Source organism: the organism of the source record quoted next, unplaced genomic scaffold, assembly GCF_019419815.1.
Source record: "Pyrus x bretschneideri cultivar Hongxiangsu unplaced genomic scaffold, Pyrus_bretschneideri_v1 Contig37, whole genome shotgun sequence".
Classification (NCBI taxonomy): domain Eukaryota; kingdom Viridiplantae; phylum Streptophyta; class Magnoliopsida; order Rosales; family Rosaceae; genus Pyrus; species Pyrus x bretschneideri.
Window position 1 is genome coordinate 2,729,094 of NW_025999690.1, and position 13,697 is coordinate 2,742,790.

The window sequence follows — 13,697 nt, forward strand, 5'->3', positions numbered from 1 at the left end:
CGGTAGATTAAGCACATGATTATTTACACTGTAGTTGGTTTAAAGACACGATTAATAGTTTAAGTTTGAAAACATGATTAGTGGTAAAGATTTAGATTACAAGGCAGGACAGGAATATCCTTGTTTAGATTTTATCTAATATATTGTCAGCCATTATTTGGTCATTCATTTGATGAATCTACAAACTTCCCCAAACTTGACAGCATATCCATTGACATCCCATTTGAATTTTCTGTCCCACCTTCATCAGAGAGCCCATCCAATATCCATGGTGAGTGGGTCACAAGATTGGATGTGGACTTTGCTGTTTGTAGTGGAATTTCACACCTTGTGTGTATGTGAGTAGGGGTCCAAGGATGTAGAACTTACTGTTTATAATGGATGTATTTTTTCAAGTTTATAATGGATTTCATACAATTGTTTTAAGAGAGCAGTTTTCCTGCAACGGGTTATCACCCTTTCTGCATCTCTCATTGTCTGGTTAAGGAGATATGTAAAGAGAAACAGAGAGAGCTATACTTTCATTGCATGTAAGTTTTACGCTTATTTAGAGTCACATAATCTTTCCTAATCCAAACAATTACAAAGTTGAAATTGAGAGTGTTGAGTCAACGACTTATCTAATTATGGTTACATTCCAATCCAAATGACAATCATTGCAAACCCCATAATTACAATTATTACTCTTTTTTGGCCAATGCAAGATGTTGGCAATAGCAAGTGCTCCATTACTCTTTCAACATCCCCAACAAACCCATGATTACAAGCCTTGTATTCTCCAACATTGACAAGGAGGGTGAAAACATTTTCTCCCCTAAAACTCCAAAGAAATTAGGGAGAAGGAAAAAGGGAGAGGAAAAAAAAAAAAAAAAAAGAAAAAGGGAAAAGGAAACATCAAGGGGGTGTTTGTTTGCCCTCACTAAGTCGGACTGGACTGGACTGGACTAGCTATTAGTCCAATACTGTGTTTGTTCCATGCTGGGACTAACATTAATGAGACTAAAGGGGACTAGCATGGACAAAACCCTTCACTAAGAGGTCTTAGTGAGACCCCCCAATAACCATGGGACTAGCTAAGACTATCCTCTATTTCTCGTCCTTGTCATGCTCAACGACCACTCCCGACAAACTCCTCGTCATCTCCGGTCACCTAGATCAATCATTAACTTTCCGACTCTCTTTCAGATCCATTTCACAACCAACTTTCATATAAAATATACCAAATTGAAGCTGGGAGTGACAAGATTACGATTTTACTTGAATTGAGGCCAAAATGTGGTCGAATGTGGCCGGAAAATGGCCTGGAAGTCTCGGCCTGTTTGGGCTTCTTCAAATCCATGATAGATTCGAGCATGCAAAGCTAAGATCTCGGTCCAGGGATGGTGATGAATTTTTTGGCGGTGCTAACTTCATCCAATTTAATGAGGGTTGGCCAAAAAACACATCGTGAAACCTGCAACTCGTCGGGAAAATTGGAGCCGTGAGGTTCCGTTCGAACAACGCATAGCTAGAGAGGGAGGGAGGATAGAGAAATAGAGACTGGAATCAATAAGGTGTTTGACCAGGAATGAGAAAGAGACATGAATTGAGAGGTCTAAGAGGAAAAAAAGAGGGAGAGGGTGGGACGATGAGAGAAGAGGAAAAGAGTGGGATGGAAATGGTAGGAAAAGATGGAGAAAAAGATAAGATCATAATAAAATATTAATAATTTATATATTAATAATTTATATATTAAATAAAATAATATTAGAATTTGTTATTATCCAGCTTCTTAGTCCAATACTGCACCAAACGCTTCACTAAGTTAGTCAAGTTTAGTCTAGTCTAAGCCAGTCCAGCTTAGTCCTTGAAGCTAATCCAGTCCGAGATAGTCCGGCGCAACAAACGCCCCCCAATTGTACTAGTAAATATTGACAGCAATGAGTCAATCAAACAGGCCTGTCAAATACAGAGACCCCTCCATGTCAGCTACATCAGTGTCCATGCTTTGAAGGTCTGGCTAGTTAAAAACCAAGCGTGTGGGCATAAATTTTAACCTCTAATGTGCTCCGAAAACCTAAATTGGGTTGGCCCCCAATTAGGTCAAAAAACTGAGTAGTGGCACTCCAAAGCAAGGAGAAGATAACCCACATAACAATTGAAACCAAACCAGACCAGCAGAAACAAGCATCTTCCATGGAGTAATGTAGTGTAGGTACAAGGAAAAAAGGTTAAAGTAAGACCGGACGGTGAGGTTTAGTGAGTTCTAAGGCCATCATATGTATATATGTGACATCTTTATAACAACATGCATGCGAGATGCATCATCTAAGAATGATGGATCTCGTAAACATGTTGTTAAAGGAAGAAACGTCAGGTATGATGGGCTAAGACAATAAGTTTTGGTGGATAAGGTGAAAAGAAGAGAAGGAAATTAGCTAGTCATCTCCTTCAATGTACCAGCAAAGGAGCATGGTAGCACAGCGGCGTAGGATGTAAATGTGGGCACGTTGCTCCTTCACCAAGGCAGCGCATTTCCGGCTAAAACCGTTGCTGGTTGGCTTCAAGTGAGCCTTGACTGTGGCTGATTCACCCTGGTTGCATTGTACTTGAACCATAACCATGACTGATGATGGCTAGGCTAGTTGAAGGGTGATGTTTTGAAATGAAAATAGAAAGGAAAAGAAAAAAAAAGAAAAATAAAGAAACAAAGCTCAGGAGAGCTTGAAGGAGTAGAGTGTAGGGTAAGATGGTAGGAAGTATATATACAATTTCAAAGCATGGAGTTGACTAAAGTTTGAACCAAGGATGTGAACATGGTCAGGCTCGGAAACTGAGGGATATGCAGCCTTAGCAGCATAGTATTCTATGAAGAAGGGGGAGTGAACGTGGGGTTCGATGTAATAAAAAATTGGAAATTACTTGCATCCACCTTGTTGTTCCCTCAATTATAAAGGGGTGCATTTTCACATCACTCTTAAGTGGTGATAAATGCAACAATGATAAATAAAATGGTGAACATCACTATCATTTAAGGATGGTGTGTAAAAATATTTCTATTATAAACTAGATGAAGTCTACACATTGTGTGTAAACATAAAAATTTTAAAAAGAAGAAAAATATATGAAAAAGATAGAAGTTTGAGAGAAATGTGAGAAAGAGAAAGAGAGAGTGAGAGAAAAGGTGAAATTTTTTATATATTATTTTAAGTTAGAGATGCTTTACTGATATGTGGGTAAAATTAAAATTTGGTTTGTGCGAAATTGCATTACTGATGATGATTTTATTTTGTGATAGAAGTCTAAATTGTATTTTCATCCTGTTTTGATTGATAAACATGATTTTGTTAATAAGTATAGATAATATATTTGACAAATAAATTATAAATAATATATTTTAATTGGATAATATCATAATTTGGACTGTTCATTTTCTTAATCATTATTTAAAATCATCTCTGCATAAAAATTTATTTACAGTAAATCCTCTATAAATAACTAATCTTGAGACTAAGGAAATCATATTAATTTAGCAGAATATGGATTAATAATTTAATCAATTAATTAATTTAATAACATATTAATTTATCAATATATTTTTTATTTACTTAAATATTGTACATTGTATTTAGTTTCTCGTCTTACGAACTAACAATTTTATGTGATTATTTAACAAAGTAAAATTCATGAATCTACTTGTTTTTTCCAAAAGAGTAATGCTAGGTGAGAACATTTTTGCTCACCACCATTTAGTGTGATGTATGTTTACCATCCTATTTATCACCGTTAGATGAATTTGAAAACTAAATGAAGTGTCACCAATAAGAAATAAGCACGTAAATCAAAACTTAAGTAATAATCCAATCATTAACTTCCATATCATTTAGTTTATAAAATTTTATCTACAAATTTAGCCTCCCTAGTATTATCTTTCCCAAAAAATAGATTGTACATTATTCTATTTATGAACATATAACCAAGCAAAAACTCTTTTTAAATTAGCAAAAGCCATAGTAACACAACAATCATACGTACAACAATAGCTCTCATCTCAAATGTGTACAGAAATCAACAATGACGGATGAATGCGTAAAGAATTGTGCAAGTAAAGCAAATATAATTCAGGTAGCAGTAAAAACAATTGCAACAGTGAGTGTTAGAAAAATTTAACTTGGTGTTTTAAAAATTTAACTTGCAAGTGAGTCAAAGGACGATATCAAATACAATAAAACTTGCAAATGAGTAAAAGGACGATATCAAAAATACGATCAACTGGTCTTCAGAGTATCTCTCAACTGATCTTGAAAAAGGTGATGTTAACCGACACAAATCCACAAAATTCTCCAACCTAGAGAATGCTCTCTATCAGTGGACCGTTCAATACCAAGAATGTGTGAATTTCAAGAACATGCAAACGATGATTGAGCCATATTTTAAGGATGTCTCATAGTTGAATCACAAGTATTTATCAAGAAATTATTAATTTATATATTATGTAGGACCTATATAAATTTTTATAATATATTCTCTTATAAATTTACCAAATTATTGATTTAGCACGTTCCCAAGTCAAGACTGTCCAAAAACATTATTTAACCGAGGTTTTTCATCATGACTTTGGTAACAATTAACATTCTCATGATGAATTGTTCATTTGTTTGAAGTATATGCATGTCTAAAAGATCACTAATTTGAATAATTTTTTATGTATGTAGATATATCTTTAAATGATGATTAAGAAAATGGAAGCTTCCGATTTTACCAATTGCACAATTAAAGTACATCAATCACAACGAGTGGTTCAGAAAGTGCAACTGTGAAGTGAGTATGGTCCAAAAAATTTAATACATGGACGCGTTCTACCAAAAAAGAGGTTGATAGCAAACTTCTCCCTCGCAACTTTCTATTTTACTTTATTGGTTCTCGTTTTCATTCAATGTTGTAAAATAATACAAATCATCAGCTTCCTAAATTATCATTTAAAGATCAACTTTACGAAAAATATCAACTAAATAAAAATCGTTGAACCGTTCATTAATGTTGTCAAAATTCTAATGTTTAACAGAAAACATGATTCTAATTTTTTTAAAGAGATAATCTTTAAAGATTAACCTAAAAAAATAAAGAAAAACTAATGAAAAATATTTGAAAACTTTAAATTTTAACGATAAGGATAAAATAAAGGGTAAAGTGAATAATACCATAATTGACTTTTTAGTATAAAAATATGGTTTTTCGTTAAAGTGAATTGTACCAGGAGCTTTTCGTTAAAGTTTATAAAAACAAATGATTTGGATCATTACAACATTACAAAATGAGAAGAAGAGTTAAAAAAAAAAAAAAAAACTAATGAAAATGGTTTGAAAACTTTGAGTTTTAACAATAAGGACAAAATAAGGGGTAAAATGAATAGTACCATGTTTAAGTTTTTAATATAAAAATAAAATTTTTCATTAAAGTGAATAGTACCATGAATTTTTCATTAAAACCCTCTTAAAAAAAAAAAGTAAAACGAAAGAGCCTAAAAGAGAGTGTTGCAAGTATTTTAAAAGGAAAAAAAAAAATGTAGCGTATATTAGGTGGAGTGTGGGGTCGAAGTGAATCATTGAAAGGGGCAAAGGTGGGCATGAAAACTTGAAAAAGAGGAGAGCTGCTTAATCAAGAGAAGGCAAGAGGGATTTGGCATGGGTTATGGGAAGTTGGGAACCATGAACCGGCAATCTGACCTCAATTCTGATTTTTGAGGTACATTGGTTTGGCTGGATTCAGTATACGGCCAAGGATTGTCGGCCTTTTTACTTTCGGTGTTTTTCTGTGTTCTTTTGTTTTATGTGATCATAGTTATGTTACGTCAACATTTTTTATATATTTTTTATAATGATAATAAGATAAAAATAAATAATAATATAAAATATTAACGTAACTTAACCGTGACTACACAAACAAGAGAATACTAGAAATAGGAAGACAGACAATCCTTATCACTAGCATTCTGGTGATCGGCCATTAGTCCTCACAAATCCCAATAGCCGAATAAACTATCAAATCACAATTAATTTAGCTCAAGTGAAGTGACATTCATTATATTAGTGCCGGGTGGAGAAATTATTGAATAAAATATCGTCATGTGTTCATATGTTCTAGAAGAGGTGTTATTCACAAATCTATTTTTATTTTTAATATATTTTTATTAATTTTTGTCTATTGATTTTTTTTAATTCATTCGATTAGATGATCGGAAATTGAAAAAAATATATGGAAGGTAAATTAAAATGAGTATGTGAATAACATCATCCTATGTTCTAATATCCCGTAATAATTTTTTGCTATGTACATCTAATTGTTCCTAAATTTAAATGACGGGGAATATTAGATATTTAATTCACTAAGTTATACAATGATCCATAATTTGTAAACTTTGTCAACAATTGTACTTAATTAATTTAAAATATGTTTACCGTTCACCTTAACAGACAAAAAAATGTGGGAGGTCTCTAGTTCGATGCTCCGAGCTAGTGAGTTTGCTTGACTGTAGCTACGAGCAGAGTTAATTTCTCATAGCCTCTCTGGGCCCGAAATAGGTAAATAATTGTGACTTGCCACCAGTTATTCCTCTTTAAAACAAAAAGATTCCAAATGTAACTTATTCGTCTTTAGTATCGCTTGTATTAAAAAATAGCAAACCTATATGACTAGCATTATTTTAATTATACGTCTTAGGTGAAAGAGGGTTAATTATTTTACAGCTAGCTGTATATGTCGATGCCAACTGTTTATGAATGAGGAAATGTGTTTAAATATAACATGATTCTTTTCAGTCAGATGTGTCCATAGTGCTGCCAGTGGCATCTATCTAAACATCAAGAACATATCTGAGAGGATGTGATATGCGGGCAACTGACTAGTAAACATATATGGTGGCTTCATGGACTTTGCAATTAAATAAGGGTTCGAATAATTTTGAAATGGGAATCATATTTTACAATCGTTTGTTCACTTGAACTTGAAGTGGCATACCTTACCTTAGGTGATTTTTTTGGATTTGGTATTTGGATTCATATTCTCTCTGTTGATGCACAAAATCGATGAGGACTTTGGTACAACAGAAAGTGTCAAGTTTGTGACCTTCGCTAAATTGCTCTAGTCATTAATGTGGATAAGTATGTAAATGGATAGAGACAGGGAAGCAAACAACACAAGATGTACATGGTTCACCCTGATTGGCTACGTCCAAGGAGTAAAGGAGTTCTCATTAGTTGTGAAGGGTTTACACAAATACATAGATTCAAGCTCTCTTTTAGTGAGTTCTAGTGAATAGTTTAGTACAAATGACATTAGAGATTATTGTAGGAGAATGATCCCCTTTTATAGAAGAGAGTTTCTAGCTTTGTTCTGACATTGACACGTGTCATGTTGTGATTGGCCTCTGATATCGACACGTGTCGTGTTGTGATTGGCCTCTTGGTTGGAGGAAAAGTCTTGTGGGTCCTTGACGGTATATTGTTGACCGGTGCTTAGTAGTTTCGGGATTGGTCAAGTATGGTACAAACAGTGCTCCCCTAAGTTCCCAAGTGAGGGAAGCTCCTCGGTTGGGGACTTGTAAGATCCAAGCCATTGAGTAATCATGAAACTTCCAAGTATCGAAGTGTGGTGTTGCCTTCACTTTCCTTCTCTGTCCTGTAAGTAGAGGTGGCGTCTTCTCTTGGAAGTACCTTTCCTTCATCCAAGAGTGGTATCTTTAGTTGGCGTTGACGCACAAGGTAATGTATCATTTTCATTTGAAGCTTACTTGTAGTTTCGAGTTTGGTCAAGTGCGATACAAACCATATAGTAGGAGTCCCCTAAGTCTATGAGCGAGGAGATCTGCCGAAGAAGGTGATAGACAAGGTAAACAATCAGAGTTCCAAGCAATTAGTCTCAGATCAGTAGGTTGATCTTGGGTTCCAGCTGATTGTGTTCATTCTCCCTGTCTCTCATTCAACAACAAGGATAAAGAGAAGAAACAAGGAGAAGAAATGATACGAGATACTCTTATTTTTGGAGAAGACGGACGAATCGGCACGTGCTTTGTTGTACTTGACTTTCCACATGTGTATTCTTGAACTGGGCTGGAGGGTTTTCTGGTTTCCTCCAAAGGAGCGAGCCGACTCCAAAATTTGAGGGTCAAAATAACTCTATCAAATCTAAAGTATGTTCGATCCTGATGATATGGGATTCTTCTGCTGTTTGACAAAGTAGTGGATGTGGCATGGAGAGACTTTGTTCTTCGGTGACAGTGCTAGCAAAAGGTTGTTAAAGCTTCTCGATCTCTTCAATTAGAACAACGATGCTGAGCTTGGATTTGACTTAGACTTCTCCATCTGAATTGTGCGATTCTACAGGAAGGGCGTCGTGCTGTAGTGATCTGTTCCAGCTTGTTGTTGAACCTTCTGTTTCAATCTTTTGCAGTATCTGCCTCCCAATGCAGGAGTGGAATGCAACCTTTGCATTTAAATGGTCTTTCAGAACATTACTTCTCAGCGATGATGAGTACTCGAGAGCAATGTAAGGTAAGCACCCAGGCAAAAGTTCGGGCAATCAGTTCTAGATCGGAAGTTTGATTTCAGGTTCCGACTGATTGCTTTCTTTCTCCTTGTCTTGCAGGTAAGAGCAAGGGCAAAAGAAAAGATAGGGAAAAAGCATGATATGGGATATTCTTGCTTTTGACAAAGTAGTAGATGAATTGGCACGTGTTCTATTGCGCTTGTCTCCACATGCTTCTTTGTATCATTTTCACTTGCCCTATCTATTCCCCGGGTAGATGTGGTATATTCTCTAGACGCACAAGACGTTGAAGATGAATACTCGAGAGCAATGCTAGGTAAGTAATCAAGCAAGGGGTTCAGGTACAGTCAGAAACTGACTGCCATTTGGACTTGAATGCTCCTTGTGGACTGACTGCCATTTGTGCTGGTTGATTGCTCTCTTTATCCTTATCTTGCAGGTAAGAGCAAGGGCAAGGGAAAAGATAGCGAAAAAGCATGATATGTGATACTCTTGCTTTCAACCCTGATGATATGAGATATTCTTGCTTTGATGTGGCTGGTTGGCAGAGGCATTATTGAGGGGGAAGAAAACGGAGTATTTCGAAAGGCTAGATTGGGAGTGCCATTTCAAATGTGAGGAAGGGTTGAGCATTTTTTTGGCAGGTCTGCCTGGCTGTAGAGGATGAAGGTCGACATATATAGGAATTGTCCCAACAGCGAGTAGTAATATTGTTCCTTTACCCTTGTCGATCAGAACAATGTAGTGGTTGCTGTAAGGTTCACGTGTTTTAATTTTGTCAAAGCACTTTGAAAGAGTGGTCTATGGTATCCAGAAAGCTAATGTTGCGTGTGAAGATTGTAGACAAATTTTATCCAAGCAAATCTGGCTCTCGAAGTTCGGAGAGCGGTGTCTTTTCGATTTTCGGAACAAACAATCTTACTGGGGATCTGGTTCTCGAGATTCAGAGAGCGGTGCCTCTTCGATTTCTGAGCAAGCAATCTTGTTGGGAGTGTTTTCTCAGATGTGAAGAAAGGTTGGGCATTTTTGCAAGTCTGTTTTTGCCACGGAGCACGGAGGTTGACACACATAAGGATTTTCCAGTTATCAAGCAGTGGTGCTGTTCCTTTATCCTTATGGGTAATAGTAGGGTAACTGGGCCTTCAAAATTTACCTGTCTTAACTTTGTCAGAGTTCTTTAGCAAAGTTATCCTTGGTATCTGAGGAACTGATGTCACATGTGAAGATTGCTAATAAATTTTAACTTAGGAAATCCACTTCTCGAAATTCGGAGAGTGGTGCCTCTTCGATTTTTGAACAAGCAGCCATGTTGAAGATCCGGCTCTTTCTTTTATAAGGGCACCAATCAAGTTCAAGGAGTACGTTTAGAAAGTTATTGCTTGTAGGAATTCTTCCCTTATTTTCATACTTCTGAGATTTACTGTACCTCATTTTTTCTTCATCCTTTCTGAAAATGTCTAGCCTGTCTGACTGTCGTTTGGACTTGAATGCTATGGAAGAGGTAGCCATGTCTCTTCAAGATAACATATGGCGCCCATCATTCTTATTTCATACTGGTCCCTTACCATCGGGGACTCTGTGATGAAGAATGACATGACCACTGCAGTGGTGGTTAAGAATCTTCTCACTCCTAAAGACAATAGACTACTTTCCAAACGGTCCAATGAGTTGGCTGTTAAGGATTCTCTGGCTCTCAGTGTTCAATGTGCGGGTTCAGTGTCTAATATGGCCCAACGCCTATTTGCTCGAACCCGCCAAGTTGAATCGTTGGCGGTTGAAGTGATAAGTCTCAAACAGGAGATCAGAGGGCTTAAGCACGAGAATAAACAGTTGCACATGCTCGCACATAGCTATGCTACAAACATGAAGAGAAATCTTGACCAGTTACAGGAATTCGAGGGTCAGATTCTAAGTGATCATCAGAGGTTTGTGAGTTTGTTCGAAAGGCATTTATTGCCTTTGTCTTCTGGGGCCGTACCACGTACTGAAGCTCCAAATGATCAACCTCTGGTGCCTTCTTTTTCTGGGGTTCTGCCCAGTACTGAGGCTCCAAATGACCATCCTTCGGTGCCTTTTATTTCTAAGGCTTTGCCGAGTGTTGAGACTTCTCCTGAGCAACCTTTGTGAAGCCCCATCCTGTTTGTTTATTTTGATTCATGTGTATGCACGCATTTGTAATTTATCGAAGATATCAATAAATAAGCTTTACTCATTCAATGTGTTGTGTTAAATACACTGAGGCATCCTTCACTAAGTTCTTTGAATTTTTTCTTTTGTTGAAGTTTGCACGTTGAAACTTCGTGGGTGGATCCTGTAGGTTGAAATAATGCTCCCTTAATTTCCTAAGTGAGGAAAACTTCTCGGTTGGGGACTTGAAAAATCCAAGTCACTGAGTAAGCGTGAACCTTCCGAATACCAAGGTGCAGTAGTATATGGTAGGAGTCCCCCAAGTCTCCGGTCGAGGGAGTTGACGAAGGAGGTGTCTTGCTAATAGCCAATTTTCCAAACAAAACTTACCATTTTCTTTTCTAAGTGGTTGCCCAAAACTTCTCCTTCATATATATTTGGTATGAAAGTTGTTAGGCCCAAAGAAGGGGAAGCTTAGGCTCTTTTTTTTTTTTTTTTCGAATTTTTGAATTTTCGAAAATAATTTTTTTTTTAATGGGTGAAGCTTTGTAGGTGAAGCTTTTGTGTTGAAGCTTTGGTGTTGAAGCTTTTGTGTTGAAGCTTTGTAGGTGAAGCTTTTGTGTTGAAGTTTTTGTGTTTAAACTTTATAGGTGAAGCTTTTCTGTTGAAACTTTGTAGGTGAAGCTTTTGTGTTGAAGCTTTGTAGGTGAAACTCTTGTGTTGAAACTTTGTAGGTGAAGCTCTTGTGTTGAAGCTTTGTAGGTGAAGCTTTTGTGTTGAAGCTTTTGTATTGAAGCTTTGTTAGGCACCATAAATTGATTTTGCTTCACACTATCTTGATCAAGAGTGTGTGAAGCTTTTGAGAATTGTTGTTGTCTTCCATTGATGAAGTTGTTGTGTTCCCCCTCCTTTTTTTTTGGAATTTTTTTTATTTTTTTATTTTTTTATTTGGGAATGGGGGGAACAGAAAATTTGAAGTTTGAAACTCCCTAGCTTGTGGAAGTTTGAAGACTTTCCATGTGGGGCTTTCTTATGGTTTGAATTTGAATTTTGAATTTCTTTGGTCCTGTTGAACTTATATAAGAAGGATAAGTCTCCACTCTTTACCTTGCCTTCGTTTGCTCATTTTGTAGTAATTTTGGAAGACAAAGTGTTCTCTAGTTGAGAGGGATTCCGACATTGTTTTGCACCATCTTCAAGTTGGTAGTCTTCTCCACTAGATCGCATGCTTTCATTCTTGTTAAATTGTTTGAATGTTCATGTATTTGGTTAAGAACATGATGAACTGATTGAGCTTTTCTTCATGCCCTAGGAACTTCCTTATGTTTTGATCTTTCATGTAGTGATAGAGTTTGTTTCTATTTGTTGTAGATGTCAGAGTCTGGAAGTCCTAATGATGAGGGCTTCCCTAGCTCTAGCTCTAGGTTTAGGCTTGCAATGTTGGAGTCTTCATGGCCTTTGTTGGAGTCTTGTACCAAAGAAACTTTGGATGATTTTCGCAATTGTCAAACCTTAGCCAATATTGGTTTTTCCTCCTTCATGTCAGTGGGTAAGGGGGTTGTTTTTGATGCCATACCCATATTTCGCTCTGAGTTCACAGCAGACTTTTTAGAGAAAAACTTGTTAGTTAGCGAAAGGCAGCTTGAGGCCCTAAGGTAGTCATGTTGTATCCCCTGCAGTGTAGGAATACGTTTGGTACATCATGAAGAATTGCCCTCTGAACCGCCCAAGGGTCATGTTACGTTCTATACCCAAATATTATTGACCTTAGGGGTGAAGTTGCCTTTGCACCCTTGGTTGCAACGGATGCTATCTTTCATTGGATATGTGTCTGGGCAACTCAATCCTGGTTTTTGGGGTACCTTGATTGGGTTTTATATTATTTGGATGGAATGTGGGTTAGGTGAGCCTTCCTTCCATCAGTGGCGCTACTGCTATAAGATGCGCCCAGTGAAAGCATGCCCTGGGTATGCCGAGTGTGCATGTCGGAGTGAGAGAGAGCATATTGTCTTTGGTAAGAAAAAGGTATACTGCACTTGGAAAAATTGTTGGTGCTTTCTTTATAATGATTGGGAGCATGTTAGAGGTGTCATGCCTGAGCGACGTGTTCTTACTCACTTCCAGACTGTAGGTTGTAATGTATCCATTGTTCGCACTGTTTGCTATTTGTTGTGATTTCTTCTTGCGTCTGACATTTTCCTTAATGCAGTGACGCGAGGCAACATTAAATTGTCCGGATAGGAGCTGGCTGATGTAGAGAATGTGTTAAGAGTGCCTAAAGAGGATATACATTTGGGCAAGCTATGACCTTTGTTTCGAAGGTACGGTTTCCAGCCCTTGGTATCGAAGTGCCAGAGATGAGCAAGTAAGTTATATCATTCATTTTGCCCCCTCTTTCTTTTACAGAGTTGTATTCTTTACTTTGATTTTTCTTATTTAGTGGAGAAAGTGAGCAAGAAAGGGAGGACTAGCACCAAGAAAGGGAAAACACCAATGTTAGTTCTCGTAGATGACATTTTGTTTCACAAAGGAGCTCGTAAACACCGGGTAAGGCCAACCCCTAGACCTAAGTCACAATAGGAGGTCCTCAAGATTACTGCCTCAAAGAGAGCTGAAGCTGAGGCTATCACGTGTGCTACTGCCATAGTTGCAGGGGAGGAGAGACGATTGTTGCCTCCTCTTCCTACCATCGATCCCATATTTCCTCCAACCATGGCATCCACTGACCAAGAAGGTGACCCTAGCTCCAGTCATAAGATTTGAAGGTTGCCATGCAGCCAAGTAGTTTTAGGTATGTCAATAATTGCCTGGCAGGACGTCGATCCACTGTTGATGAGCTTGTTGAGCCGCTACATGAGAATGAATCAGATCATGACCGGATAATGAGGTTATCTTCTTATGTAAGTGTTATTCTGTCATTTCTTTATTTTCTTCCCTCATTTTCTTGGTAGTGACGATCATCTTGTCATGTAGGTCATGACTGAGTATGATGACAGATTACGAGAAGTCGAGCGGTACAAGGCAAAGTTTAAAGAGAATAACTAGCT

General features: G+C 37.2%; 1 pseudogene; it reads left to right on the forward strand.

Moving 5' to 3' along the window:
* The first annotated feature begins 9,976 nt into the window (after nt 1-9,976).
* Nucleotides 9,977-10,650, forward strand: LOC125480899 (annotated as a pseudogene).
* Nucleotides 10,651-13,697: the final 3,047 nt, after the last annotated feature.